The following is an 11762-nucleotide window of genomic DNA, read 5'->3' on the forward strand; positions in this document are numbered from 1 at the left end:
ATTTAATGGGCGCACTAAAAAGAGTGTGTGAAAAAGCCCTCCATAATGGTCACATTACACATTACGTTACTCTTTTCAAAGCCATCAGAGGTCTCTTGCAGCCAGGTTGAATAGAAGAGCCATTTATGGTCTCCAATGTTCAAAAAAGAACCTTCTTTCAGGTCAGCAAGGTCCCAGCCAGAACTCCTGTCAGTCTGCTGATATAAACTCCAAATGCTTGTCTAAGAGTGTGCTGTAGTGAGCTCTCTGTCTCTCTGGTGTTGTCTGGCAGGTGGCCCAGACACTCAGCACCACCTGAGCATACCCGCTAGAAGCTCTGAGGGATGATTGATTAAATGCCGCAGTATGGGGACTCACCCACAGCGAGGGGTAGACCAGGTTTAACCAGCAGGCAGCAGAGGCAAGGAAAAACGGCCCTGTCTCAATATAGTAAGAGTGCCTTCCTTCCTTCCCTTCCTTGAAGTACTGTGTGATCTAATATGACCGGATGGGTCAAATCCTGTAAGCCTCCTGAACAGCTGTTACCAATCCTGTCAGTCTGACTCATCAGGAAGGGAGGAGCTGATCGTTTAGGAACGAAACAAATGGAACTCATGACCTCACCTAAAACTGTCTATCATCAGCAACCGCAGTGATATGGTAGATGACATATACAGAGAGCTCTGAGAGAGACCATGATAATGATGGTGGCTGAGGTCACAGGTAAAACACATTAGGTTCCATTAGTAGATGATATGATTACCAGCTGTCAAGGATGAGCATGATAATCAGAGAGAGGCCATGATCCAACAATACCAAAAAGCCAGCCAGTGCTAGCTAATAAGGTAGTCTTACATTGACCTTCATAACATTGTGCCATGCACACAACACCCCTGACTCCTCAACATGGAGCCAGAGTTGGAGGGTTGGAAGGGCAGGTTCAGCTGCAGTCAATGTCTATCATTATACAATGTCTGGGTGGATAATTACATCCTGATCTGGCATCCTGATCCAAAACACAGCTCTATTTGCAGTGTTTGTGAGAGTGGGTAGGTGACCTCTTTCCATCAATTCAGACACACCAGTAGTAACGACATGTCTGGAAATCTGGGTTCATTTTCCATACCGCTTTTGGCTTATGTTATTCCACTTACATTAACATCCAATCATTTGGCTGACCGCCATAACCAGAGGGAATTTTAGAACATTTAACCTACTTCTCTGTAAACTCAAGGCCATGCAGTACATAATTTTCCTAGAAGTGAAAAGTTGGTTAGTTGCCATTTTGTACACTTTACAGGCCAAAGCTATCACTTCCTAATCTAACCTCTGCTTTGTAGTAAAAAAGGCGGGGAAGCAAGATATATTTGTTTTCTTTATTCAAATGATTTCTCCTCAGAATGCGATCAAACACTTACACCCTGCAGGACAGAAGCTCATTAATGTTGCAGGAATCATATTACACCAGCATCAATACATCATGGCTGAGCGCTTTCTCAATTCCTATTAGCTAGATTTGAACATGCATCTTCCTCAGATCGATCTGTGTTTTGGGTGAGAAAGTGGATGGCAAGGTTTAAAAAAAAAAATGAAATTCAAATATATGCATTGGTTTTCTTAAAAGCATGTCTCAAAAACATGGACAAAGTGTAGGATTTTTCTTAAAGGAGCTACTTCAATACCAACTATAGAGGATTAAGTTTGGGTACATTGTTCAGACAGCTACATGCAATGATGTTCAAGCGCCACTATCCATTTCCCTCAGGCAGAATTATGTTTTTATTGCATCATGTTTAGTGCTTTAAACCTGTCATTCAGAAGCTGTAGACATGATCCACACTCTGGCAGATCCTGATTCACGGCTAGAGGGGGAAGAACAAGTAGAGTAATTACCATACCTGGTCTCACCATGGGCCGTTTTCATCATCGCCATCTGGCACTGGCCCCAGCCTCGTGTGTGTGAGCAGGAGTGCATGTGATTGTATGTGTATGATCATGTGCGTGTGTTTTTGTGTCTGTGTAGTAAGAAAGAGAAAGTGTGTGAGCGCTTGCATGTGTGTGTAAATGTTTGTGTGCACCCATATCTGCTTGTGTGGATGTCTGCACTTGCGTGTGAGCGTCTCAGGCCATAGCTGTGCACTTTGATTGCCCCCTCTGGTTGCTCCCAGGGCTTCATGTGAGTAGACAGGCAGGACACCCGGGCCAGATGGCCAGGAGCAAGAGCAAGGCGTTGGGTCTACAAGGCCAATGCCTCACCCGATAAATACCCATACCAAAGAAGGCAATGCAGCATTGAGCTGTTCTTTTCACATCTAATTAATGTCCAGAGAGACCTGAGCAGGAGGGTTTAGCGTGGCAGAACGCCGTCTCATCACAATCAGGAGGGTGGGGGATGGTTAACCCATAATTGAGCCGTCCTGTGCCTGTTTTATAAAACTGGTATTGGATTTGTAATTATAAAGCATGAGTCTATCAATAAACTAATAGAGCCTAATGTTTATTTTTGATTCGCATCTTTATCTGGCACTGTTATTATTTGAGGTTGTGGTCAGGCAGCATGATCTGTCGTAAACTCTTATGGGCTCGTAATGGGAAAAGACCTTTGTCCATCAATATTTATGATATGCAGTTCAGGGCCCACATGGTGGATTTCAGCCAGTCACCAGTTCATTATCACACAGATAAAGGTTACGTCCACTCTGCTCTGTTTTATTGTGCAATTTGCTGGGCCCCACTAAGCACATTACTATGGTTCTCTCAGAGATGTTCACATTGCACCCGTCTTCTCTCTTTCATTACCTTTCTCGCTCTCCATCACACACTGTCTTTGTTCTCTCTCTCTATGTTGATAAAAATGCACAAAAAAGCTGTTCCATTTTTGTGAGAAGAGATCTACTACAACTACTACGTATATTTAGTAAACTTTAAAGAGATATATAAATATACATTTGACAGTTTAATCATAATAAACCAAAACAACAGCTACACCTTTGGTGGACATCTTTATCACCGTGATCTATTCTTCTCTTTTGAGAAGTAAAGTTTTTACATGGATTTGATTAAACGGATGTTTAATTAATCAAAAGGAATGTTTTATTTAGAGACTTTACATGCTATTCAAAAAACGACACTCTAAAATAAGGTAGAAACATAACTTTCCTTTTATATATTAATAATAAACGAACAACTCTGATTCCAGTGCAAGTCCATGACAGAGTGCTATCTCTGGTTATTAGTGGGGGTTTGAATACTAACACATGCCCTTGGCTGACATTTGACTGAAACAGTTCCAATCTAAACGGAAATAATGAAGAGAATGGAGAGAATATATTTTCTGAGGATTGTTTTTCTTATTTCATCAATTGCTATCAGTGAATATCAGAGAGTATTGAGGAACTGTTGGTGGAACACTCTGAGAAAGTTCCAGTTCTACAGTGGGTTATTGTTCCCCGCTGGCTGAGCGTGCTGGAGAGGAGAGTTGGCTGCACACCGCTGATAACAAACTTGTACATGACAGGTGATTGCAACACACCCTACTTTTGAAGGACAAGAATAAATAAACTGAAACGTTTTACATATTTTCTCTACTGCGTGTGATAACTTTGTAGCCGTTTCTAGTTTTCCTTCTCTATCTTGTTTATTTGCTGTTGGATTTGAATGCAGAGCAGTTTTTAAGTACTTCCTTTTTTTCATGATGGGCAACTACAAGATCTTACTTATTTTCTTGAATGTAATTTTATATCTCTCAGACACAGCAGTTCACATAGTAGGAGCAGTGGGTTTAATCAGGCTGGAATGTTTGTGTACAAAGCTGCTCAATAATAAAATGTTTTTCTTTTACTCTTTTCCCCCCAATGGTGGAATCAACTCCCCACCTCCATCAGGGACACTGACAGGGACACTTGTTCCGGGAGTACAACGGCACTTAGGAATGCTTGGCTGGACCTGATGTTAGTTTCCTCCAGGATCACAATGACTCGTATTGAGAGACTTGTTGCTCTTGTTGGTTAGTTGTAACGGTTTCAAATTCTTGTACTCGCTGTGAAATATTTTACTGTTGATTATTTTTTCTACAGGTACACTCTTGCACTCTTGTGGGGAGTTTCATGTTGTTCAATTGTAACTTGTTTAACTGCATGCTCTTATGGTTCTTCCCTTTTGCACTTATTTGGTTTTCCACAATGTATGCTTCATGTTTTGGCTGCTCGCAATGTTTGGGGCTATCTCGTTGTTATGATCAGTGACCTATGCTCTTTTGTAAAGCTCTCTCTTGGAAGTCGCTTTGGATAAAAGCGTCTGCTAAATGCATAAATGTAATGTAAATGTACTCTGATATCAGACACTGTGTTTCTTGACTTCAAAGCCAATGCAGAAATGATGATGTTAGTGATTAGTTTTTGTTTGTTGGCCAGCCCACACTACCCATAAAGCACCATGCAACCTCCGTAAGCCAACAATGCAATGCCTTGAGGCCTTGCTGAGTAACCGACTACATTTATAATGTACTTCTTCAATTTCCAAAGCAGTTACTGAAAGTAAAAGAACAATTTCCTCCCCTCATTTCCTCAACTCCATAGAAGGAGATTGGGTTGCATGCATACGTTCCCAAAAGCAGTCAAAAACACATGCAGTAACCACACAGAAACATTAGACAAGAAACATCTCTCTCAATCTCTTCATCCTGCCTCTATTATCTTCACCCCTTTTGTTTCTTCTTCTCCCTCACCTACCTCTATTGCTCACCCTTATTCTTCTCACTCTTTCTCTGTCACTCTCTTCCTACTCAGAATGAATGCCCTTGTCTGGAGAGCCACTCAAAGGAACGTCTCTCTGGGGGAGACCAGTGGAGTGTGACATCTCCCCCCGGAGGAGCTTTGTCAGAGAGCTATTAATAGGTTCACGGGACATCCTCCATCACCCCTCCCCCCCACCCCCACCATCACCACCATCCTGTCTCTTTCTTCAGCCATCCAGCCACACACGGGTGCATCGTCTTTAGCCATGGCCTGCTGAGGATGCGATGACCAGCCAGCCGTGAGAAAGTGTTTACTTACTGTAGATGGAAGAGGCATACCGTTGAGCCCTAAAGGTCCTCCATAGATTGTTTTCCTTCCACATCTAGTAGGATGCCTTTTAGTTTTTAGTATTTCATGCACAGCGTTAACATTTTGTGGTTGGGTATCTACTAGGGGTGCAACAATTCAACAAGCCCACGGTTCGGTTTTATGGGTCACGGTTTCGGTTCGGTTCAGTTTGTTTAGCACATTAAGGGAAGGAAAAAAACATCACCCTGGTTAACATACTTTACAGGTGCCTAGCTTCGTATGATTTGCCTCTCTCCAGCAGTGTTGCCATCTCTTCAGTAAGGAAAGTAGCAGTACTGCGCGAGTCTATAGTGAGACTGACAGCCTGTGAGTGCTTTAGGATGGCGGAGGAGCTCACAGCAGCACCCGCTGCTCGTTAAGAACAGTATCCTACTGCAAAACGATCCATGCTTTCACGTCAGAGTCTCTAAAACACCAGCAAGTCTACAACAACACCGGGAAAAGTTGCTAGATTTGTCGGTAGTCACTTTTGACAATAAAAGTCGCCAGGAGGGTTTGGAAAGTCGCCAGATATAGCGAGAAAGTCGCTAAGTTGGCCACACTGCTCTCCAGTTCCTTCCAGTACATGACTCGTCATTGATATACTGACAGTTAATTGGACAGCTACTCTCCGGCAAAGGTTATGGGAAAGGACAAATTGTGTTAGGTTGTGTTTTTTCGTAGATCCGAAAAACCACAGTTTACATGTAAAAAACGAGCTGTGGTTCGGTTCGGTTTTTTTCCGGTTCGGTTTTGCACCTCTAGTATTTACACACTAAGAGACAAAAGACAGGTTAAAATAAAATGTAACCTGTCAGTGGACAATCACTGCACAGTGTTACAAGCAGATACGCTATCACAGTTCAATATGTATGTGTATCTACAGTATATGAGTCATGAACCATGAATAAGGGTTTGAGATTAAATATAAATTGATCAAAAATCAACAATCCAATTTCTATCAACAATACAAATGAAAGATTTTGTAATCTGTGTGTTTTTCAAATAATTAGTTTATGTAACATTTATAGAATTCAGCTTTCTCATAGAAACAAATAGTTTGATTTTTAAAAACTAGTTATTCTTTGAAAAAAGGCCATGCTTTTCTGTTTTCCATGAAGGTTCATTTCGTACATACAGTAGGATGTCAGCCAGCTTCCTAATAGTTGTAGACAATCTTTTTACAGCAGGAAGGTTAGTTGGCTTTTGACTGAAACTTGAGAAACAAATTACAACACTTTCTCATCAATTTCTCTATTCTGGTGTTACGTCTCATAGATATGGATTTTGCTCAAATAGAACCCATTTAATTACTTTTACGACCTGGTATATGTCTCAGGGTGTCATAAAGCAGATGACTTATGGTAAGCCTAAACCCATCTGTGACAATAGGTTGTCACAGCTGCCAATATGCAATTCAGCTAAGTAGATGATCTGAAACTGTTTTATCTTTCTGTCATAAGATCATATCTTAGTTAGAGCATAGAATTCCTTTTGGTGTTATGACGCCTCAACATATATACAGTATGTCAGTGATCATGACAAATATGTCTTTGTAAGTTATTATCCCACTGTGCTGAATGTGCAGGTTGAAAAAGAAAATAGATGGAGTGAAAGAGAGGATTATTTGTAATATCTATTTTCATTATCCCTCTCTCTCATCTCTCCTCCTTGCTCCCCTTCTCTTTCTTTGAGTCCTGCTGGACACCAGCCAAGGCTCTGTTTACATTTGGCCCACCAGAGTCCCTGTAAATCTCCCTCCTGTAAACTGCATCAAGGTCAGGGACTGTGGAACGCTCACAGCATTTCTAATCCTGGTTCCCACACCTAACTGCCACGCAGCAGACTTCCGGAAGACTTCGTCTGTGAGGTCAAGCCGAGGATCCATCAGTAGTCTCTTAGCCAGAAGGGGGCGTGTCTTTAAACTACATGATGGAGCCACAAACCCTGGCGTATGTCACCTCTCTGGGCAAAGTTAATCTGTTGACTGTGATGTTCCAGCTCTGCTGGAAATGTCTGCATTGCAATTGAATGTTCTCATGTAATAAAGAGTTGATGCCTGCGTCTTCCCCTAACTAGTGGCGTATGCAGTAATCGTGAGAGTGATCATCCATGGTATCTGTGAGCTGGCGTTGATTGCTGACTCTCCTCTGACTCCTTGACAGAGTCAGATGGGCAAACAAATTAGCCATACAGCCAGGCCTTTGGACGGGTCTGTATTTTAAAGCTGTAATTTAAAACATTAGTGCACAGTGCCCATTATGCAGTCGGTGATTAAGATGTCAGTGAAACACACAAATACAAATTCCTTGAACTATAGATGCATTGTGCTCGTCATAAAATTGGTGATACACACACACAGATTCCTGGGACTATAGATAGGGCACAGTGTTCACAATGATGTCGGTGCCACACACAGATTTCTGGATTTATAGATAGTAATACAGATACAAGTAATCTGTATTTGTGTTTCACTGACATCTTAATCACCGACTGCATCACGGGCACTATGCACTCATGTAACAAAATTCACTCATCTATACTGAAAGTATATCCACTTTATATTGTTATTCTGTTAGCTAGCCAGCCCCTTTGAAAGCAGCTGATTCAAGGCCGTAGTCATGGAGTCAACATTGGGGGGGACAAATTAATTTTTTTATGATCATTTCGGACAGCGTGCGTGGTTGCCTGTCGTAGCGTAGCACATTAATATTTTGATATCAATATATTGGGGGGGACATTTTGACCAGATTTGAATATAGGGGTGGGGGGGGGGGTGTCGCAATATGTATTATGATTACGGCCTTGAGCTGATTACTTTCATTTCATTGCAAATGCCTTTGTTAATCGCATTAGTTCAATCGCACTACTGCACTCCGTTGGATTATAAAAAGGACACCTGCAAAATATTAACTTTGCAGATGGCCCAGTTCACAAAATATTCATATGTTCACATATATATATATATTCACATTCATTTTGGTCTTATGTACAATGAATGTGTTTTAAAAGATGTTTACAGTTGGCTAAGATGCTTGATACAATCAATGATTGGTTTCCCGTTCCAGAAAGAGAAGTAACTAAACCTTTTGGTAAGTTTCCATGGTAACTTACTCCGTGAAACTAACCTGCTCGCTAGCAGGTTTTCCATGCCAAACCCTGCGTTTCTACCTATCCCCTCACACTTTCTGAGCCTGCAGGTTGATAGCCTACAAGATCAGCCTTAATTCTTCTGCCCTAAGTACACCATCTCTTGGTCAAAATAGAAATTCAGCAAATTCAACAATTAATATTCATATAGGGTATTGTTCCTACAATTGACATCACCTGCTGACAGCCATCTCTGCACAACTCTGTCTGGCTGCAACTGAAACCTCTGGTCCCTCAATGCTAATAGTTAGGTCCATAAATATTTGGACATTGACACAATTTTCATCATTTTGGCTCTGTATACCACCACAATGGATTTGAAATGAAACAATCAAGATGTGCTTTAAGTGCAGACTTTCAGCTTTAATTTCAGGGTATTTACATCCAAATCAGGTGAACGGTGTAGGAATTACAATACATTTTATATGTGCCCCCCCCCCTTTTTAAGGGACCAAAAGTAATTGGACAATTGGCTGCTCAGCTGTTCCATGGCCAGGTGTATGTTATTCCCTCATGGGAGTTTGTTATTTCATTGACAAGGAGCAGATAAAAGGTCTAGAGTTCATTTCAAGTATGGTATTTGTGTTTGGAATCTGTTGCTGTCAACTCTCAATATGAAGTCCAAAGAGCTGTCACCATCAGTGAAGCAAGCCATCGTTAGGCTGAAAAATCAAAACAAACCTATCAGATAGATAGCAAAAACATTAGGTGTGGCCAAATCAACTGTTTGGTACATTCTTAAAAAGAAAGAATGCACTGGTGAGCTCAGCAACACCAAAAGACCCGGAAGACCACGGAAAACAACTGTGGTGGATGACAGAAGAATTCTTTCCCTGGTGAAGAAAAACCCCTTCACAACAGTTGGCCAGATCAAGAACACTCTCCAGGAGGTAGGCGTATCTGTGTCAAAGTCAAAAATTAAGAGAAGACTTCACCAGAGTAAATACAGAGGGTTCACCACAAGATGTAAACCATTGGTGAGTCTCAAAAACAGGAAGACCAGATTAGAGTTTGCCAAAAACATCTAAAAGACCCTGTACAGTTCTGGAACAACATCCTATGGACAGATGAGACCAAGATCAACTTGTACCAGAATGATGGGAAGAGAAGAGTATGGAGAAGGGAAGGAACTGCTCATGATCCAAAGCATACCACCTCATCAGTGAAGCATGGTGGAGGTAGTGTTATGGCGTGGGCATGTATGGCTGCCAATGGAACTGGTTCCCTTGTATTTATCGATGATGTGACTGCTGACAAAAGCAGTAGGATGAATTCTGAAGTGTTTCTGGCAATATTATCTGCTCAGATTCAGCCAAATGCTTCAGAACTCATAGGATGGCGCTTCACAGTGCAGATGGACAATGACCCGAAGCATACTGCGAAAGCAACCAAAGAGTTTTTTAAGGCAAAGAAGTGGAATGTTCTGCAATGGCCAAGTCAATCACCTGACCTAAATCCAATTGAGCATGCATTTCACTTGCTAAAGACAAAACTGAAGGGAAAATGCCCCAAGAACAAGCAGGAACTGAAGACAGTTGCAGTAGAGGCCTGGCAGCATCACCAGGGACGAAACCCAGCGTCTGGTGATGTCTATGGGTTCCAGACTTCAGGCTGTCATTGACTGCAAAGGATTTGCAACCAAGTATTAAAAGTGACAATTAGATTTATGATTATGTTAGTTTGTCCAATTATTTTTGGTCCCTTAAAAAGGGAGGGGGCACATATAAAATGTGTTGTAATTCCTACACCGTTCACCTGATTTGGATGTAAATACCCTGAAATTAAAGCTGAAAGTCTGCACTTAAAGCACACCTTGATTGTTTCATTTCAAATCCATTGTGGTGGTATACAGAGCCAAAATGATGAAAATTGTGTCAATGTCCAAATATTTATGGACCTAACTGTATATAAAAGCTTCCATAGCATTTCATCAGTATGTATGATACTAAGCACCCAAGTCGACACCTTCTGCTGCAGTTCAATAGCCTGGGGGAACGAGGCGAACGGCTGGCCCGTCTTAATTACGTGATATGCTGTTGTTATAAGTCGTGCAATAACACGATGGCCATCTACATTTAAATTCCTGACCAGCATGGTCAACGGTCTGGAACAGGGGTCGGGAACCTTTTTGACTAAGAGAGCCATGAAAGCAAAAAATTTGGAAATTTATTTCAGTGAGAGCCATATAATATATTTTAAAAGTGAATTCAACTAAATGTCAGTATAATAAGCCTCTGAATTTATTCTTTTAAATAATGTTGTTATAACACTCACCATTAATGCGACTTCTGGTGCTGCATGGATTTGCTGATGTCTTTGTAGTCGGGTTGGTACTTGGTGAGGTTAAGCTTCATGCAAGCGTTGAGGCTTTCATCCGTTAAACGTGATCGTAGGTTGGACTTGATGTTTTTAAGATGTGAGAATGACTGCTCACATGCATACGTAGATCCAAACATGGTCAATACAGCAATACTCACACGCTGCAGTGTGTGGTATGTGACAGGAAGCGCGTTCCAAGTTTTGAGAATCAGCTGGTCTTCGGGTTGGAGTTTTTTCATTTCTGTCCACATGTGCTTGCTCGCCAACTCCGCTTTCTGTCGTGTGATTCTTTCCAAATCTTCATTCAGTGACTTGAACTTATTCACCCACATGTCTGAGGCCTTCAGGTCAGCCACTTCTGCTTCAAAATCTCTGATGGAGACACCAGGGATGTAATTCAGGTCGGCTGTGTTCAGTGAACACTCGTTTGGATGGGTGATGAACTTGAAAAGACGAGTGTGCTCACGAAATTCTCCAAAGCGTGCTTTGAAGGACTGTAGGAGACTGGATGTGCAGCCAGCTAGCTGGTGGAGATCAAGGTTTTGAATGGGCTCACTTGCTGTGCATGCATCTTTAAATTGGCTCAGTTTTTCAAAATGTAGTAAACGACCTGTTTCAAGATCCGTGATGAAAAGCTCCAGCTTGTTTTCAAAAGCAAATACAGCTTGTTGAAGGGATAACACTGTATTTCCAATGCCTTGCATTTTCACGTTGAGCTGGTTCAGATGTTCAGTCAGATCTACGAGATAGTAAAACTTGAGGAGCCACTCGGTGTCGGCTAGCTCAGGATGCCCAACGCCTTTCATTTCAAGGAAAGTCCGGATTTCGTTCAGGCAAGCCGCAAAACGGCTAAGCACCTTCCCTCTTGACAACCAACGCACATTGCTGTGCAAAAGCAGACCATGATAGTTATTTACAACTTCATCCAGCAGTGTTTTAAACTGGCGATCATTTAAGGCTCGGGCAACAATAAAGTTGATCACACGAATGACCAGCGACATCACTTCGCCAAACTGCCTGTCACACATCTGAGCACAAAGTGCCTCCTGGTGTATAATGCAATGGAAACTTAGGATGGGTCTATTTTCATGTTCACGGAGAAGCGCCACAAATCCTTTGTTTTTCCCCACCATACACGGAGCACCATCAGTACACACTGAGAGAAGTTTATCCATAGGTAGACTTTTTTCTTGAGCAAACTCCATGAAAGACTTGAATAAATCCTCACCT

This window comes from Osmerus eperlanus, chromosome 13 (assembly GCF_963692335.1).
Source record: "Osmerus eperlanus chromosome 13, fOsmEpe2.1, whole genome shotgun sequence".
NCBI lineage: Eukaryota > Metazoa > Chordata > Actinopteri > Osmeriformes > Osmeridae > Osmerus > Osmerus eperlanus.